Raw genomic sequence first — 20,994 nt, 5'->3', positions numbered from 1 at the left:
CAAATCAAAACCACAATGAGATGCCACTTCTCACTGGTCAGAATAGCTAAAATTAACAAGTCAGGAAACAACAGATGTTGGTGAGGATACAGAGAAAGTGGAACCTTCTTACACTGTTGACGGGAATGCAAACTGGTGCAGCTACTCTGGAAAACAGTATGGAGGTTCCTCAAAAAGTAAAAATAGAGCTACTCTATGATGCAGCAATTGCACTACTAGGTATTTATCCAAAGGAGACAAAAATAATGATTCCAAGGGACACATGCACCCCAGTGTTTATAGCAGCAATGTCCACAATAGCCAAAATATGGAAAGAGTCCAGATGTCCCCTGATGGATGAATGGATACCCACACAGTGGAATACTATTCAGTCATCAAAAAGAATGAAATCTTGCCATTTGCAATGATGTATATGGAACTAGAGGGTATTATGCTATGTGAAATAAATTAGAGAAAGACAAATACTATATGATTTCACTCATAAGTGGAATTTAAGAAACAAAACTGATGAACATAGAGGAAGGGAAGGAAAAATAAGATAAAAAAAAAAGAGAGAGAGAGAGGCAATCCATAAGAGACTCTTAACTGTAGGGAATAAACTGAGGGTTGCTGGAGGGGAGGTAGGTGGGGGAATGGGATAATTGGGTGATGGGCACTAAGGAGGTTACTTGACCTAACAAGCACTGATCTGAGTTCATATGAGCTCATATAACACTGGGTATTATATGCAACTGATGAATCACTAAATTCTACCCCTGAAACTAATAATAAACTATGTGTTAACTAACTTGAATTTAAATAAAATTTAAAACAAACAAATAAAAAAAAAAACCCAGATGTTCCCCAAAAGACATGTACAAGAATTTTTCGTAGCAGCACTATTTGCAATAGTTCCAAGCTAGAAACAACAAATGAATTTTTTTTTTTAAGTTATGACGAGGATGGACCTTCAAAGGACCAACCAAAATGGCTTTCACTTTAAAATTCTCAGAGCAACTCCACTGAGTCTCTCTAAAAACTCCTGCAAAAAGAAGACAACCACGAAAAAAAAAAAAAGGACAACGAGAAATGTGACCCTCTTGCCCTGATGAATAACCACATCACCCAGGAAGTAGTGTGGACAATCATCACACCAGGGTCTGATCAAGACTATAAACCTAACCACCAATGTGTAGGAAATACAGAGGGACATGCAAAATCAGGACTATGGAAAAATATAAGGGCCAAAGATCTGATCTTCGACAATAAATTGTAATAAGGGGGAGGGAAAGCTCTTTTAATAATTCATTAAGATACGCAGTTGTTCTGTGTGGTTTTCTGTGTCAGTGTTATGTTCCACAGTAAAAACTCTATCTGATAAAGTTCTGTCACCGTGCTTGCTGCTGGGAAGCAAACATGAAATGCCAAGAACTTTCTCCTCAAAGGGAATGTGAAAATGTAGTCCCTGTGTGCAACATAGTGTTGTAGGCTCTGTAAAGGAAATAGTTCTGGAAACAGGAGGGAGGATCCCATTACTTAGGGGCACAGATAGAACATAGATCATCATTATCCATTGTCACCCAATGCTTTAGCTTGGACCACCATAATAAAATAGCAACAACTGGGTGGCTAATCAACAGAGATTTATTTTCTCATAGTTCTGGAGGCTAGAAGTCTGAGATTAGGGTGCCAGCATGGTTGGTTCTGATGAGAGCTCTCTTCCTGGCTTGCAGACAGCTGCCTTCTTTTTGTGTCCTCACAAGGCAGAGAGGGTGAGAGGGAGAGGGAGGGAGAGAGAGATCTGGTATCTCTTCTTCTTAAAGGAGTACTAATCCCATCATGAGGCCCCCACCATCATGATTTCATCTTATTCTAATTATCTCTCAAAGGTCTCACCTCCACATAGCTTCACACTGTGAATTAGGGCTTCAGCATATGAACTTGAATTTTCAGGCCATAGCACCTGGTTTTAGGGGTTTGGGGGAGATTGAGGGACATATATTAGCATATAGTCCAGTTCCTTGGCACATCAATGACATGTGCATCCCTTACCCATTTCCCAAGATCTTACAGGCAAAGACTCCAACCTGTAGGTAGAACTGATATGCCTTTCAAATTGTACCACGTTTAGGAAAAATAAAACTTGCCTGTCTATCCAAGCCTGTTGTAGTTACTCATTATCTCTGACTGTTATCATTTTTCTTGTGTCTAGCAATTCCCTTTTTACCTCTCTTGTCTTTCTTAACTGCTTACTTTTAATTTTCTGTGGGTTTAGCACAAGGACTTTGTTACCTCTATTTTTTTCTTCTCTTTCTCAGCAAAATTTCGGTAAAGTGACCTTTAGGTCAGTATGCTTTTTTATTACATTTTCAATGCCAGAGTTCTTGTTACCCCATTCTTGTGAGTCGTTTAAGACTCTGAAGTTCCTCCAAGATGTATCTTCAATTAGGGCCACGTCAGAATTAGAAATGAATGGAATGACAATTTCAAAAGTGAGTTCAAAAGAAATTATTCTCCTCTCTAAGGCTTGAGAAAGACTACCTACTGACTAAACTCTCCAAATGGTCATAGTGAAGATATATGCAGTGAGACATATTCAAGGAGACTCAGTAATTTGTCTCTAATGAGAAAAGGAAATCTACCACAGTCCCATGGCTGCCTATGTTCCTTCACTTAGTAAATACCTGAGAAACAAGTGTGGCCCATATTTATATCTCTGGGGCTATCTAAATCCTACTGATATAATAATGGAAAACAAATTTGCAAACATACACATAGGCTCTGTTCTCAAAAAACATGCCATCATATGAGCATTGCAGAGTAGTAAATGGACAATTACAAGACAGCATAATAGAAGCTATTATAGAAATAAATCCTGTGCTGTGGAAACACACTGAATATAGCACAAGGTTTTCACACAAGGTTTGCAAGGCATAGAACACATGAGCACAGTGTGACCAGGACATGATCATTTCCCTCCATAAGCTTATCAATGTGGGAGAGGAGACAAAGTCAGGAAGTGGTAAATAACAATTCTGGACAGTACAAGATGAAGTGTAAAATGAGTGGTCAGACCCTTTAAATGTAATAGGAATTAAGAGAAAGGAGAGCCCTGGACTATTGTAAAAATTTAAAAGAGGAAGTAGAACTTAAGAAATTTGGGATCGAATCAGTGGGCAACAGATGAGGACAATAAGGCCAATGGCTATGTATAGAATTATGAGGTCTCAGTTCCTGGCCGCTGAGACACATAGATTGTTTTTATTTATAATTATTTTGATTTCATGCTTTTAAAACCATAAATAGCATTACTAGCTTGACTAACTAACATGAGGTATATTCTAGGTATCAGTTAATGGACACAATATTTGCAAGGACGGATTTCTCTTACAAATGATCCAAACTACTGAGATGGCATGCCATGTGTGCATAATAGCCTTAATGTGTTTAGGAAAATATTATTGGATTAAAAACCAGACATTTTTAATTTAATAGAGCTACATATAAAGAGTCATAAATGACTCACCCAATTGCCTCTTCATGGTTCAATGTTTATTTAACACCAATATAAAAATAGTAAAAATATCATGCATAGAATTGAACCTAAGTGCTTTACAGATGGGCATTAGAACTTGTTTTAAAGATGACATGGGGAAACATCAACTTCAAGATACTAAACACTTTGGAGAAAATCAAAGTAGGAGAAGAGAAAGGAATTACGATAAGAATGCAAGCAATTAAATAGTGTAGTACCCAATTGGGCATATGGGCTTAAATATGCTGCAGGTCCCTCTCCATCTGGACTTTAATAAGCTTTGAGTTATTGCCAATAAAATACCAAGGAGGCCTCTTCCGGCATTCATGGGCATCTGTCCACATGGTTCAGACAGGCAGCTGATGGGTTACAGTTGCTGTTGAGGGCATGATCAAGGAGAAGGCCAGCATTTCAAAGTGGGCCAAGGTTTCACAAGCTACCTCTAGCTGGAGCTTTTAGCTTTTAGCTAGTCTCTACAGAAATTACTTGCTTGAGTATCACTTGAAATAATTTTAAAGAACTATGAATTCTCTCTCCCATTTTTAAGCAGACATGTTGATACATGTAAGTTTTCATCTAAATCTTAAGGAGTGGGATGGGATATATTTTTAGTATGTTGTAAATATTAGTTTAACAACCCCACTCCTTTCATTTTATCTACAGAATCTAAATTCCAAGGTGATTTGATATGCGTCATTAACTATTTAAGAAATACATGAAGCAGCTTTCAGTACCCAGAAATATGATAGGATTTCTCATATTCATGTTTCCATTCCACTCCTCCAATTTTATCTAAAACGCAATCCTGTTTTTTAAATTTTAGCCATTCTGGAAAGTATGTGTTATGAATCATCTGTTGATTTAAATTTGCTTTCCATAATGACTAGGCCTTATTATTTTTTAACAAAATTTGTGAATTATCAATATTTTAATTTTTAAAATTATTTTGACATATTTTATAAAAGTCACAGACGTGGCATTTTGATAGGACAATTTTCATATCAGCTCTATTTTGACCTTCTTCTCCCATCAAGATCTTTACCTTTTAAGCTTTTTATGTATGTATGGTTAATGTCAATAAAAACTTACAAATTAGACTCTCAGACCATTTCTAAACTCTACTCCATCCTCATTTCTGATATTCAAGAATGACCCCAGGTGACTCTCAGAGATGAAATGAAGACAGTGGTTTCAGACATTATTTGTTTAAAAGAAGACTTAGGGGCCCCTAGGTGGCTCAGTTGGTTAACTATCTGCCTTCAGCTCAGGTCATAATCTCAGGGTACTGGGATCAAGCCCTCTTTTAGGATCCCTGCTCAGCAGGGAGTCTGCTTCTCTCTCTCCCCTTCTGCCCCTACCCCCCTCCTCCCCTCCCGGCTCATGTTCTCTCCCTCTCTCTCTCTCAAATAAAGTCTTAAAAAAAAAAAAAGAGATTTAAATCCTATGTTGGAGGTTTTAGAAAAAGATGAGAAAATGTAAAAGGCCCAACATCCAATGGCATGTTTTGTCTTAATGTCCTTTGAAATCTATGCAAAGCAGACATTTTGTCTGAATATAGAGCATTAAATCTCATTTATCTGATTCTTTGAATTAAACAATGATTCAAACACAGTAGGCTTTTATTTTGATTCTAGCTTTGTCATTAAATGACTTGTTTGGGCTTCAGGTTTATTCATCTGTAGAAGGACGCACTGAAGGTGCTGACGTTGCTGGTAAGCGGATATCATCCTTTCTGGTTATATATCATGAGGCCTAAGGTCATATGTACTAAGTTCAGCATGCACTGAAGTTCTCTTTCAGCCTATCCTTCTAATCAACATCCAACACTACTATAATTTAAGCCCCATCTGGAATATTTTATTTTATTAATACATTACATGCTCTATCACATTTTACAAATGTAGTATTTATAATAACTCCCATTTATTTGCCAGCAGGATTTTTTCTGGATTAATGTGTAATGTTTCTGGAACCCACAACATATAAACATACTGAAATATTTCTTTTTTTTTAAAGATTTTGTTTATTTGAGAGAGAGAGGAAGAGAACATAACTGGGGCGGGGGGAGGGGCAGAGGGAGAGGGAGAAGCAGACTCCCTGCTGAGCCCAGAGACTGCTCTACAAAGGGCTCCATCTCAAGACTCTGAGATCATGACCTGAGCCTAAGTCAGATGCTTAACATACTAAGCCACCCAGGCACCCCCATACTGAAATATTTCTAAAGGAGATCAGTTGGACCAGAAATTACCACATGAAAAATAATGGGAAAAAAAAAAGTAGCAATGGCTTAAAGAAAAGGTGAAATAGGAGAGACATAAAGGTATCTTTAAATATTGGATAGGTTAACATGTACAAAACGGAATGAAGTGAGCATCAAGGCAAAGGCAAATGGGAATTTCAATTCCTATAGGGCAAGCCTGGCTTACGATTGTTCTGTGCAAGATTTATAGCACACAGTGTGGTATATTTAAGAGGAATCTGGAATTGCCTCAAAATCAGTGCTTTGGGCATACTACCCTACCAGTCTATCCATACAGCCTGCAATCTGTCCATTACCACTGTAGTGAGGCAGCTCAATTTCCTGTATAAATCCGGGCTCTGAATTAGCGCAACCAAGAGAATTTAGGAATTTTCTAGAGATGGAGTAAAATAATAATCACATTTTTGGGGAATAAAATACAGGTGTAAGTGAAACAAGAACTATCTAGAAAAAATAAGCAACTGGAAAATCATGGACATTAAAACTGTGGTCATTAAACAAAAGACACAGTAGAACGGTGTACTCTGAAATAGACATTTTCAAAGAGAATCTGAGAATGAAAGAATGGTACAGATAAATTCACCCACAGTTGAGGATATAAAGAAATTTTATTTGAATATAGATTTTTTTTCAAATAACCAATCAAGATATGAAGAGAAAATCATAGATAGATACATACATACATGCATACATAGGCTTTCATAAAGAGAGAATGGAGAACATGGTAGAAAAATAAAACTCACAAAACTCACAGATAATTGCTAGAAATTTCCAATGAGATTGGGATTATAAAATCAGGCACTGTGGGGACTGCAGCACTATCTAAAGGCATTTAAATTCATTATTTTTTTAAAGCTGAGTAAAACCAAACAAAATAGGAATACTGGAAAAATCTAGCCAATAGATTACCACTTTTCAAAACTTGCAGCAAATACCCTTCTGAAGAATTAAAATGGAAAAGAAACCATACAAGCCCTATAAAAACTCACCATGATTAGTATAGTTATAGTTCAAGTAATTCAAACTTGACTTACTCTAAATGTTAGTGTCTTGTTAGAATCACTCGTACACCCAGCTACTGATAGAGGGCCTTGTTATTTGTTGTAAAGGATCATCTGGATCATTTTGAGATGCAGAATATGTTCCAACCATCACAGAGTTTGTGTTTTCAGCAGCAATGACCTATATGTATCAAAAATGCCCAGGAGTCTAGGATAGCGGATTTGTCAGCAAGGAAGCCCACACTAAAGTAGATCTATTTTTCTCTACTTTTTCTCTAACCCCACCTCCATTACATAATAGAGAACTTTAAAGAGCTACTGGTCATGAACTCTGTATAATAAAACAATGCTGAACTTTTGTTCTAACTCTCTTCATTCATGAATGTAATTTATGGTTTGTGACACCATCACCAAGAAGACTGAGATTTATAGATTACAATTTCTATCATATTGGTTCTATTTTCCTTTTGTTTAATTTTTCTCATAAAAAGGAGTAAAACCAGAGAAAAGGTAGAGTTTTAATAGGAAATTTGGGTCAACCTCAAATCCTTAAATGACCTTCTAAACCAAAAGTACATTTTTTGAACTACTTATATGTGGGAATCCAGATTAAGTGAATCCATGCCATAGCTAAGGAACTGATTATTTTAAATATATACAAAATTGTTGATTACTGATATATTTTGTAACTTTTTTCTTTCATCAGTAATTAGCTCATGTTTCCATAGTTCTATGGAAAAGATGCAGGGCTATAGTTTTTCAAGTTCAGCAAATTACCAAATTTTTTAAGAGTGGGAGACTTCTGCTAAAAATTAAAATGTTTGCAATGATAACCTAGTTTTTTTTTTTTTTTAAGGTTTATATATCTATTCTAGAGAGAGAAGGAGAATGAGCGCAGTGGAGAAGTACAGAGGGAGAGAGAGAAACTTTAGGCTAGATCACGACCAGGGCCGAAACCAAGGGTTGGACACTTAACCAAATGCAGCACTCAGGTGCCCCAATAACCTACAGTCTTAAAGAGTGAAATATCATTGTCAGAGCTCATTTGTTTTTAAGTAATTTAGAAGATTTTTCTGGAGGGGCGGAGCAAGATGGTGGAGGAGTAGGAGACCTAAATTTTGTCTGGTCCCAGGAATTCAGCTAGATAGGGATCAAACCATTTTGAACACCTACGAACTCAACAGGAGATCGAAGAAAAGAGTAGCAGCAACTCTCTGAACAGAAAAGCGACCACTTTCTGGAAGGTAGGATGTACAGAGAAGTGAATCCGAGGTGATATTGGGGAGGATGGACAGCGGGGGAGGGGGCCTCCCTTGGCCGCTTCTGGCAAGTGATAGAGCAGTGGAGCACAAAATCGGAACTTTTAGAAGTCGGCTCTGCTGAGGGACATCGCTCCAGTGGCTAAGCGGGGGGTGGAGCCCTCGTGGGACAGTGTGGTCTCAGGACCCTCGGGGTCACAGAAAGTCTGGGGGTGCCTGAGTGCGGCAGAGCTCCCAGATATCGGAGTGGGGAAGCCGGCTGCAGAGACGGAGCCGAGGCATGGGCTTGCAGCTCGGGGTTGCCATAAACCGTGATCCGCGGCACAGTCAGGCCACTGCTCCTCGAGCAGGGACCCAACAAGCGGCAGATCCGGGGAGACTCCCCTTCCTCCCCTGGGAGGAGAGGCGCAGGAGCACACTGCAGGGATCTGCTGGGTTTGGAGACTCCACACTGAGTTGGGTGCCAGAGATAGAAACGTTCGGTCACAGTCTGGGTGAGCACAGAGTGCGGCCGGAGACCGGGGAGATGGGAGTGACTGACTGCTTTTCTCTGGGGGCGCACTGAGGAGCGGGGCCCCGAGTTCTTGGCTCCTCCAGGGCAGAGACTGGGAGGCCGCCATTTTCACTCTCGGCCTCCAAAACTGTACGGAAAGCTTGCAGGGAACAAAGTGCCCGAGAGCAAACCCAAGCAGATTACTTAGCCCAGACTGGGCAAGGGCGGGGCAATTCTGCCTTCCTCAAAGACATTTGGGAACCATGGCAACAGGCCCCTCCCCCAGAAGATCAGCAAGAACAGCCAGCCAAGACCAAGTTTACCGATCAATGAGAACAGCAGAACTCCAGCGCTAGGGGAATACTGCACATAGAATTCATGGCTTTTTTCCCCATGATTCTTTAGTCTTTCAAAGTTAATTTTTTTTAATTTTCTTTTTTTTCTTTTTCTTTTTCTTTTTCCCTTTTTCAACCAACATCTTATCAATCCCTTTTATTTTTTTAAGATTTTTATTTATTTATTTGACAAAGAGAGACACAACGAGAGAGGGAACACAAGCAGGGGGAGTGGGAGAGGGAGAAGCAGGCTTCCTGTGGAGCAGGGAGCCCGATGCAGGGCTTGATCCCAGGACCCTGGGATCATGACCTGAGCTGAAAGCAGACGCTTAACGACTGAGCCACCCACGCACCCCATCAATCCCTTTTTTAAAAATCTTTTTTATTTTTCATTTTTAAGAGTCATATTCTATCCCTTCCTAGTAGTTAATCTTATTTTTGGTATATATGTAAGTTGTTCTCTCTTTAAAATTTTGGGATACAGTTTCTTCTAATGGACCAAAATATACCCTAAATCTCTAGTGTATGGCGTTGTTCTAGTCTCCTGCCTGATCACATTCTCTCCCTTTTTTTTTTTTAATTTCTCTTCTTTCTTTTTTCAACCAACTTCTTACCAATTCCTTTTATAAAATCTTTTATAATTTTTATCTTTACAGTCATATTCCATCCCTTCATTGTATTTACCCTTATTTTTGTACATATATAAGCTTTTCTTTCTTTAATATTTTGGGAGGCAGTTTCTTCTAACAGACCAAAATATGCCCAAAATCTAGTGTGTGGCACTGATCTATTTACCAACCTGATATTTGATCATATTCTTTTTTTTTTATCTTTTTCTTTTTCTTTTTTTTCTTTTTTCTTTCTTTCCCTTTCTTTTCCCCGGTTTCAGGTCTCTTCTGATTTGTTTAGTGTATATTTTTCTGGGGTCATTGTTATCCTGTTAGCATTTTGTTCTCTCATTCATCTATTCTCCTCTGGACAAAATGACAAGATGGAAAAAATCACCTCAACAAAAAGAACAAGAGGCAGTACCGACTGCCAGAGACCTAATCAATACGGACATTAATAAGATGTCGGAACAAGAGGTCAGAATGATGATTATAAAGATACTAGCTGTGCTTGAAAAATCATGGAAGTTATTAGAGAAACCATTCCTGGAGAAATAAAAGAACTAAAATCTAACCAAGTCGAAATCAAAAAGGCTATTAATGAGGTGCAATCAAAAATGGAGGCTCTAACTGCTAGGATAAATGAGGCAGAAGAGAGAATCAGTGATATAGAAGACCAAATGATGGAAAATAAAGAAGCTGAGAAAAAGAGAGATAAACAACTACTGGATCACAAGGGCAGAATTTGAGAGATAAGTGATACCATAAGACGAAACAATATTAGAATAATTGGGATCCCAGAAGAAGAAGAAAGAGAGAGAGGGGCAGAAGGTATATTCAAGCAAATTATAGAAAGAACTTCCCTAATTTGGGAAAGGAAACAGGCATCAAATTCCAGGAGGCACAAAGAACCCCTCTCAAAATCAATAAAAATAGGTCAACACCCTGACATCTAATAGTAAAACTTACGAGTCTCAGAGACAAAGAGAAAATCCTGAAAGCAGCTCAGGAGAAGAGATCTGTAACCTACAATGGTAGAAACATTAGATTGGCAAGAGACCTATCCACAGAGACCTGGCAGGCCAGAAAGGACTGGCATGATATATTCAGAGCACTAAATGAGAAAAATATGCAGCCAAGAATACTGTATCCAGCTAGGCTGTCATTGAAAATAGGAGAGATAAAAAGCTTCCAAGACAAACGAAAACTAAAGCAATTTGCAAACATGAAACCAGCCCTACAAGAAATATTGAAAGGGGTCCTCTAAGCAAAGAGAAAGCCTAAAAGTAACATTAAACCAGAAAGGAATACAGACAATATACAGTAACAGTCACCTTACAGGCAATACAATGGCACTAAGTTCATATCTTTCGATAGTTACCCTGAATGTAAATGGGCTAAATGCCCCAATCAAAAGACACAGGGTATCAGATTGGATAAAAAACAAGACCTATCGATATGCTGTCTGCAAGAGACTCATTTTAGACCCAAAGACACCTCCAGATTGAAAGTGAGGGGGTGGAAAACCATTTACTATGCTCATGGATTGGAAGAACAAATATTGTGAAGATGTCAATGCTACCTAGAGCAATCTGCACATTTAATGCAATCCCTATCAAAATACCATTCACTTTTTTCAAAGAAATGGAACAAATAATCCTAAAGTTTGTATAGAACCAGAAAAGACCCTGAATATCCAGAGGAATGTTGAAAAAGAAAAGCAAAGCTGGTGGCATCACAATTCCGGACTTCAAGCTCTATTACAAAACTGTCATCATCAAGACAGTATGGTACTGGCACAAAAACACACACATAGATCAATGAAACAGAATAGAGAGCCCAGAAATGGACCCTCAACTCTATGGTCAACTCATCTTCGACAAAGCAGGAAAGAATGTCCAATGGGAAAAAGACAGTCTCTTCAACAAATGGTGTTGGGAAAATTGGACAGCCACATACAGAAGAAAGAAACTGGACCATTTCCCTACACCACACACAAAAATAGACTCCAAATGGTTGAAAGACCTAAATATGAGACAGGAGTCCATCAAAATCCTAAAGGAGAACACAGGCAGCAACCTCTTCGACCTCAGCCACAGCAACTTCTTCCTAGAAACATTGCCAAAGGCAAGGGAAGCAAGGGCAAAAATGAACTATTGGGACTTCATCAAGATAAAAAGCTTTTGCACAGCAAAATAAACGTCCACAAAACCAAAAGACAACTGACAGAATGGGAGAAGATATTTGCAAATGACATATCAGATAAAGGGCTAGTATCCAAAATCTATAAAGAACTTCTTAAGCTCAACACCCAAAGAACAAATGATCCAATCAAGAAATGGGCAGAAGACACGAACAGACATTTTTCCAAAGAAGTCATCCAAATGGCCAACAGACACATGAAAAAGTGCTCAAGTTTGCTTGGCATCAGGGAAATCCAAATCAAAAGCTCAATGAGATACCACCTCACACCAGTCAGAATGGCTAAAATTAACAAGTCAGGAAACGACAGATGTGGGCAGGGATGCAGAGAAAGGGGAACCCTCCTACACTGTTGGTGGGAATGCAAGCTGGTGCAACCACTCTGGAAAACAGTATGGAGGTTCCTCAAAAAGTTGAAAATAGAGCTACCATACGATCCAGCAATTGCACTACTGGGTATTTACCCCAAAGATACAAATGTAGTGATCCGAAGGGGTACATGCACCCCAATGTTTATAGCAGCAATGTCCACAATAGCTGAACTATGGGAAAGAGCCAGGATGTCCATCGACAGATGAATGGATAAAGAAGATGTCGTATATATACACAATGGAATATTATGCAGCCATCAAAAGGAATGAGATCTTGCCATTTGCAACGATGTGGATGGAACTGGAGGGTATTATGCTGAGTGAAATAAGTCAATCAGAGAAAGGCATGTATCATATGATCTCACTAATATGAGGAATTCTTAATCTCAGGAAATAAACTGAGGGTTGCTGGAGTGGTGGGGGGTGGGAGGGATGGGGTGGCTGGGTGATAGACATTGGGGAGGGTATGTGCTATAGTGAGCACTATGAATTGTGTAAGACTGTTGAATCACAGACCTGTATCTCTGAAACAAATAATACATTTTATGTTTAAAAAAAAAACAAAGATAGTAGGAAGGGAAAAGTGAAGGGGGGGAATCGGAGGGGGGATGAACCATGAGAAACTATGGACTCTGAGAAACAAACTGAGGGTTCTAGAGAGGAGGGGGGTGGGGGGATGGGTTAGCCTGGTGATGGGTATTAAAGAGGGCACGTTCTGCATGGAGCACTGTGTGTTATACGCAAACAATGAATCATGGAACACTACATCAAAAACTAATGATGTAATGTATGGTGATTAACATAACAAAATAAAATAAATAAAATAAAATTAATAAAATAATAAAATAAAATAAAATAAATAAAATAAAAATTTTTCTGAGGACTAGAGAAAAATGGAATGTGCATGCCAACTTTTGTAGTTTTTTCCTAAAAAAAAAAAACACCGAACACTGCAGGACACAGATTTTTATTTGTAACCCTAAATATGTAAATTCTGGGCAAGTTCTAAAATTGGAGAATGCAATTCTACTTACAAAAACAAAACAAAACAAAAACCACCAAACAACCACAACAAACAACTCTGCAATGGTGAAATCTTCCCATCAGTGCTTAATGAGTCCATTTTCCTTCTCCAATAGGCTCACTCGTAACTTCATAACTAGGAGAAGAACCAAGGATCTGAGCAATTACCATTAGAGATTATTGTTTACACGCACTACCAGGTCTTATACCACTTTAAGAGCGTTACTAATTGAACTGAATTAGGACCATGATTGAGATGGAAACTCATTTCAGAGAGGCCCTATTTCTAATATTGCAAGAATTACTTAGTAGGATTTATATCTAGAGGATAAAGCATATTTGTCAGATAAACCTGCATTTACATGCTAATAAAAAGGGTGTCAGCACCTCACTGAAGGCATCATAGGAGTATGAGAAAGCATGGAGGAACACAGGCATGTGTATTGGTATGCACATCTTTTTGTCTTTTTTCTTTTAAGATTTATTTATTTATTTGACAGAGAGAGAGCGCGCATGCGCACTAGCAGGGGGAACAGCCAGCAGAGGGAAAGGGAGAAGCAGGTTCCAGGAGAAGGGAGTAGGGAGCCCGATGTGGGGCTCAATCCCCAGACCCTGGGATCATGTCCTGAGCTGAAGGCAGACACTTAACCGACTGAGCCACCCAGGTGCCACTCTTTTTGTCTTTTTAAAAAATTTTCTTCCTAAGGGTCACGCAGAACCACCCTCAGATCTGGAGTAGGGTGGCCCTTGCTGGCCTCGTGCTTCAAATGGCTCTGCATAGCGCAAGCACAAGGAATGATGCACTAGAGAGCACAAGCATGCCTCACTCAGAAGCAAGCACTCGCAGGCACATCCTCTGAACACCTTGTGCTCATGACTAACCCCTTTCAGCTTCAGCAAAACGCATCTTCATGTCTCTTACACTCCGTTCTTGTATCAAAAGTCCACCGAGACCAAATATATTGATCTTTTGGTTTGGGCCACGGCCAATGTAGGAGAGAGATGGTGTTTCAGAGTAGGGAGGCTTGAATGGTGGAAATGCTTCACACACAAAAGAGACAACTTAATTACCTCATCAAATTTCCCTTTTGTGATAGCATGAGAGCAATAAATTTTTGGTTAAAGTATCTTTTATGTATTTATTTTTCTCAGTAATGCTGAGATACTATTTTCTGGCTTCTCATGTTTTAATTCATGACCCTGGAGATAATCATCACAGTTGCATAAATCTTAAAGTTATTACTTTTAAACTTCCAAATATCTACATCTTAGACATAATCGTGAAACTTGAAAACTCTATTATCAAATAGACATTGAATGCTAAATCCTTAGTTTTATTTTAATTTTTTAAGATTTTATTTATTTATTTGAGAGAGAGAGAGAGAGCTCAAATGGAGGGAGGGGAGAGGAAGAGGGACAAGCAGACTTCCCACTGAGCAGGGAGCCCGATGTGGAGGCGGGGCTCCATCCCAGGACCCTGAGATAATGACCTGAGCCGAAGGCAGGCGCTTAACCAACTGAGCGACCCAGGCGCCCCTAAATCTCAAGTTTTATTTTATAAACTTAACATAATTTAAATGTTCAAAACACAAATTTCAATTTCATCTCCATTTAAGGAATTCTGATTTAAGTTGTGATATTTACTACTTATAAATTATCTTTTGAATATCTAAGAAAAATAATTTATGACAGTGTGTTAGAAATTAATTTTATTTAAAATATATTTTGATTTCATTAATATAAGGTTATCAGCTAAAACTGTTGCTGAATAATTAAAAGCATAATTTTAAATATTTTCACTACATTTCTATTTAAGACTTTAAATCCTATCTATCAATAGTATACCAATTAGGTGAAAATATTGATTACATAAACATAACTGATTCTACTAGAATGAAGACAATAAAAATAAAGGTTATTAAAATATATAATCATTTATGAATTGTGTATATCTTTATTTCATTACTCATCCAAAGATTGCTGGCTTATGAACAGAACACCAGGCATGCAGAGTAATAAGTAAATTCACTCATCTTTGGTATTTTGCCAACTTTCAGTCACATAAAAGCGAAACCTTTGAACATATCTTTCAATTTTATAATTATGAAGATATATTTGCCAAGGATAGAGAATAGAACAGATTTTATTTAACAGTCTGTTAGCTTGATATGTAACTTTTAAATATTTGACATATGGTATGTGGGTCTCTCTTTTTACTCTTGCTTCAGGCCCTGCAAATATTAGAAATGAACTTGTTATCTAAGACATACTCTAGAGAGTAGGTCTAAGGATGCATGCCTAAAAATGTATAAGCCAACTCTATAACTAGGTCATGTGGCCAGGCAATGCGAGGACAGGATAGTCTTTTCACAAAATCATTAAATATTAATATGTTATATATTTTAGTTTATGCTAATTTAGTTTTTGGCAAATCAGACCAATTCTTACAAGTACATTCTAGAATACACAAGTAGTAGCTGGTTCCACATTTTAGGAAAAACAAAATCCCAATATTCTGTTTTGGATATGCTATTTGCCCCTCCAGACCTACTGTTTACCCTTTGTCCATCTTGCTATATACACAAGGGGGCCATCCCATGTTAATGGATTATGTTGATGTCTGGCTTCTGGTTGGGTTTGACGATATTGGATGTAACAGTGAAGGAAGGGTGAGGTCCACTTCTCAGTTTGGCATGTTCCTACAGGCTGGCAGCATCTATCTACCAAAACCCACAGCTTCTTTAGGGAGCCCCATTTTATTCCTCTTGACTCAAGATCTGGTCATGGCTCTGTCCCCTTGCCCTTTTATGTTCAGGTAGCATGTTTCTGGATCCCTAGCAGCCTCAGTGTATGGCAGTACCCCTTGTTACTTTTTCTAAACCTCCCACTTTTGCAAATAGCTCCCCTCCTCCATTTTTAAACTCTTCTTTTTCTCCAATCTGCATGTGCCAACTCTCTCCCATTAGCACTGTGCTTACTATTCAGTTCACCCTTGATCAACATGTTCAAAAACTTGTATGTGTTTTACAGTACTGTAAAAGTCTTTTCTCTTCCTTATGATTGATTTTTACATTCTCTTTTTTCTAGCTTATTTTAAGAATACAGTATATAATACATATACAAAATATGTCTTAATGGATTGTTTACATTATTGGTAAGACTTCTGGTCAAGAGTAGGCTATTAGTACTTAAGTTTGGGGGAGGGGAGCAAAAATTATACTTGGATTTTTCACTGTGCCACAGTTTGGTGCCCCCAACCCCCAGGTTGTTCAAAGGTCAATTGTACGTTCTATTAGCACATGTGTGACTTTGATCATTATCCTTCAGTTTTTGAGCCACAGTCCTGTTTCAAGTCAGAGATCATAAATATTCTACAGAAATTTAAGAACAAGAGCACAAATACTCTGATCGTATGTTCTTAAACACTGTTCCAGTTAGTTCCCTTCGGGGAGTACCTCCAGCACTGAAAACAGTTTATTATAGGCACTTCAATAATTATTGAATGTCTAATCAATAGTAAAGGACAAGAGATGACCTCTCAGAGCCAACGGTAAAAGTTGCTTCCTTTCCTGAGCTCATTTCCTTCATATATCTGACTGTCTTTGTCACCTTCTGTACTTACCTGAACATGGCTGGTTACAGTTATGGGGTCTGGAATGGAAAACTGGTGGAAGGGAGATAAAATTAGAAGGGGATTTTAAATAATCTTTCAAATAATGTAACATCAAAATATTTGTGAAGTCCTCGGTCTTTGAGAGGCTAGAACTTGAACACTGCCTGACTTCCATACCATGAGAGTTTTTAAATGGTCTGCAAGTCATGTATCCCCTGGTCTTAATATCACTTCATTATAAATTAAGATGAGGCTAGTTCTTTTAGAGGAAAATTGATCTGGTATCTGCTGCTCTTTCTTCTATTGATTTTTTTCCTGTTGCCTTTTCATTGTTCTTGTTTAATAGCATTTCATATTTTTATATAGTTCATATTATATAATTTATATTTTCCTGGGTGATAATCCTGTGCAACCACATTTTCCAATGAAGTTACACATTGTCCCTTATACTTCTTAAAAATATTTTAGTTTTGCCACCACTTTTGTTCCTACAATTATTTTTTTTGTATACCTAAAAGTGAAAAATAAAGCCTTAGCAAGTCTACATTTTGTATTCCCTAAACCATTAATTTCTCATTTTATAAGTTTCTTCCTCCTATATCCCTTACCTTTAAAAAATTTATTTATTTATTTGACATAGAGATCAAGAAAGCACAAGCAGGGGGAGCAGCAGAGGGAGAGGGAGAAGCAGGCTCCCCGCTGAGCAGGGAGCCCAATGTGGGGCTCGATCCCAGGACCCTAGGATCATGACCTGAGCCAAAGGCAGATGCTTAACTGACTGAGCCACCCAGGCACCCTTATCCCTTACCTTTTTATTCATATTTTTCTTTCTAGTGTCCTCAGATAAATGCTTAACTTTTATTTTGTGATTAACAGTACAAATGACTTAATGTTATGAATTTTAACCTTGGCTGTAGTCCACACTGTTTTTGTGTTCTAACTGCTGCTAATCACTAGATAATTGCAGCTTTAAGTTTCTCAGTGATCTGAGTTATTTACAAGTATTTTCTAATTTCTAAAAGCTTGGAGAGAAGTTGCAACCTATTTATTATTAATGTCCAGGTGTATTATATTTATATTACATTTAATTATATTTAATTAGAGAACACTGATTACATGTTTGCTTTATAGAATGGATTGGCATTTCTTTGGACTTTTAATGTGCTCACTTGATAAAATCCTGATATATGGATATGATAAAATTGATATATGTATAATTGAACTTTTAAGATTATTCAGATATATATACATATATACACTCATACCTGTGTCTGCATATGTGTGCATCATCCATTTATATATTTTATATGCTTCATCTGTTCCTTGTGGTTACGGGATCAAGGTCCCATTTTCCTGATGGCTATAAACAGAGGGCCACTCCTAGCTTTGAGAAATGACTGCATTCTTATGGCTCCCTTCCCTCCATTGCCAAAGCCATCAACATGGTTGGATGGGTCAAATCAAACCAGGTCAAGTCCTTCCCATGCCACATTGTTTTCTGACCACGAATAGGAAGTTTCTCCACCTTAAGGACTCTTGAAATGAAATTGGACCCACTTGGATAATCCAGGAAAATCTCTTTATCTAAATGTTCATAAATTTATCACATCTGCAAAGTCTTCTTAAGGTACAAACATCTTTGGGGAGCCATTACTCTGTCTACAATAAGTGGATTGGTGTGAAGTACACTTGAAGAGTAAAGTGTTGGGTCATGCAGTAACTGATGGACTTAAATATTAGAAAAATATATTTTCAGGACTATGATTTTTTTTAACTAGGACTTAATTGTGAGGGTAACAGAACTGCAAGGAGACTAAAATCACAAACTTGATAGACCCCCTATGCCAAGATCAGATCCTTGTAAGGAAAAGAGTGGGACTCTGAAACCTGGGATGATGAGTATAAGAATTGGGGAATCAAACACCCCTGATTTTGATGAACTCTCCTAAACAGAAAAAGCAGCCTTTCTCCCTTTACAGAAGAAAGCAGCTTCCCCTTGCCAAAGGCAATGCAAGGGTCTCACCTACAGTAGGTACTTTGTTAGATTATGATTGCCTTCCATGAATTCTTTTCCCACCTTCATTCATTGCCTCCAATAATTGGAGTTTGGTCTTAGCCTAGCCCAAGGAGGGAAATAGAACCCCTGCTCTAGGAGGAAATGCACTGTACAACAGAAGTATCACAGGACTGGAAAACGTGTTCAGATGATGCAGGAGTAATTAAGTGGGCTATATCCTGAGGATGTTGGATTGAGACACAGGCAGAATGCAAGGTCAGTTAAGAGAGGATTATTAACATAGAAGGATTCTCCTGAGACTTCCAGTTCAAGTCTGGCAAATACATTTGGACACAGTACGAATTACCTACTAGAATGTCTCCTTGAAGCTGGACATTAGAAGAGTCAAAGGTAAATAAGACGGTAATACCAGTATGGCTGTGGGCACAGAAGGGTTCAGAAAGGTCATGGAGGTAGGTGTGTTAAAAAGCACTTGCTAGATGAAGTGAGAGAACCACTACCAAGTAGGTTCTCTGGGAGAGCAAAAGGACATCCCCTTTCCTGAGGCACTGGAGAATGCACTTGTGAAGGATCCCCGGTATCTTTAAGCAGCTTGAGGAGATGGCTTCTTTCCAGAGCTGGAAGTAAGAGATACTAGGGATCTGGCCTCTTCGCTGTCAAGGGGGAGACACTCATAGAGGCAAGGTAGATCAATCCATAAAATGGGCAATAAGGGCAAAGAGGCCATCAGGTTACTGGACTCACAGGCATCTATGGTGAAGACTAATAGAGCATAGTGTTCCACAGTGAGATAGATGGACATCCAACTATATTACATGCCTTATATAACCAGAAAAAAAATCAAGAACTGATAAAGATCACTATAACATTTCTAGATCCAAATCAGTTCACAGGCATTGAATTCACTGATTAAAATTTTCCTTCAAGGAAAATTTTAAAGATTTCTTAAAGCATGTTATATCATGTTATATCAGATGCAACTGGCCTCAGTAGGAGACTCAAAACCCCATCATAGTCTTTTGTCAGAGTGAAGGTTTATGGGCACCAGGAAAAGAAAAAAATCTGTCCTTGGTCCATCTGACAGTGATTTAAATGGGTCAGAAGATTCATCCTGTGATTTACTTCCCCTGTCGTCAAGTGCATATCTAGGATGGATCTACTTAGGTGCCGATAGACCCCTCATCTTGTAGAATAAGAGCCCTCAAGTGAAGTCCCTGAAACTTCTCCTTTAGCCACGATATTAAGTTGGATGCAGTATTAGTAATACCCCCAAGGACTTCAATGAAATTGGTGATGTCTATTAGATCCCAGTTCAATTCAGTAGTATAACCCCTATGAAAATCAAATAGATAGGATTATAATGGATCAACATGAATTTAACCAAATGAAAGACTCAATTATAGTTATGGGGTGGGATGAGTTATCTTCACTGGAACAGATGAACACTTGGCATCCAGCTACTGCTATAGTAAATGTGAATTTTTTTTTAAATTTTTTTTTATTGTTATGTTAATCCCCATACATTACATCATTAGTTTTAGATATAGTGTTCCATGATTCATTGTTTGTGCAATAAATGTGAATTTTTAAAAATACCTTATTGATTCTCTTCTGTGAATAGTGACCTTGGTCATCTTGACATTCTGTAGAACATCATAGTAGCCAATTGTATTGATAATGGCATACCAGCTGAAGCTGGTTAACATGAAGTGGTTAAATAGCCCTGATAAAACACATGCCCCACCAGATAGGAGGTAGATGCACAAATATTTAGGGAACTGCCTCATCAAGCCAATTATCTGAATCATGCCAGAATATTCCCTTTTTCCCTTTCATGTAAATAACAAGTTGTTATACCTTGTACCCCTGCCATTAAAACAAGGTACATATATGCCTAAACATGCAATATATCACAAATATGTACTTACATATCCTTGCACATATATACACACAGTATACACAATATGGAACAGACATTAAACTTGTTGGTCCAATGGGAGTATTACCTTTATTTGGCAAATATATTGAATATTCTGTTTCAGATATGGAAACAGGTTTTGGTAGTAGATGTTAAGGATAAAGAAATTAACATATAAATTACTTTGTTCCCTCAAATATTTAATTTATTTAATATTAAATTACCTAGTTTTTTTTTATTAAAATGTATTTTAGAATTTGAATGATCAACATCCATCAACTCTTTCAACTTTTCCCACCCATATGCCTGCCTTTATTTGTAATTGCTCCTTATTTGTAATTGTCTTTGTTCTTATGATGACGTTCTTTGGAAAATGGATC

This window comes from Phoca vitulina, unplaced genomic scaffold (genome assembly GCF_004348235.1).
Source record: "Phoca vitulina isolate PV1807 unplaced genomic scaffold, GSC_HSeal_1.0 scaffold41, whole genome shotgun sequence".
NCBI classification, from domain to species: domain Eukaryota; kingdom Metazoa; phylum Chordata; class Mammalia; order Carnivora; family Phocidae; genus Phoca; species Phoca vitulina.
Note: the sequence above shows the minus strand (reverse complement) of the source record.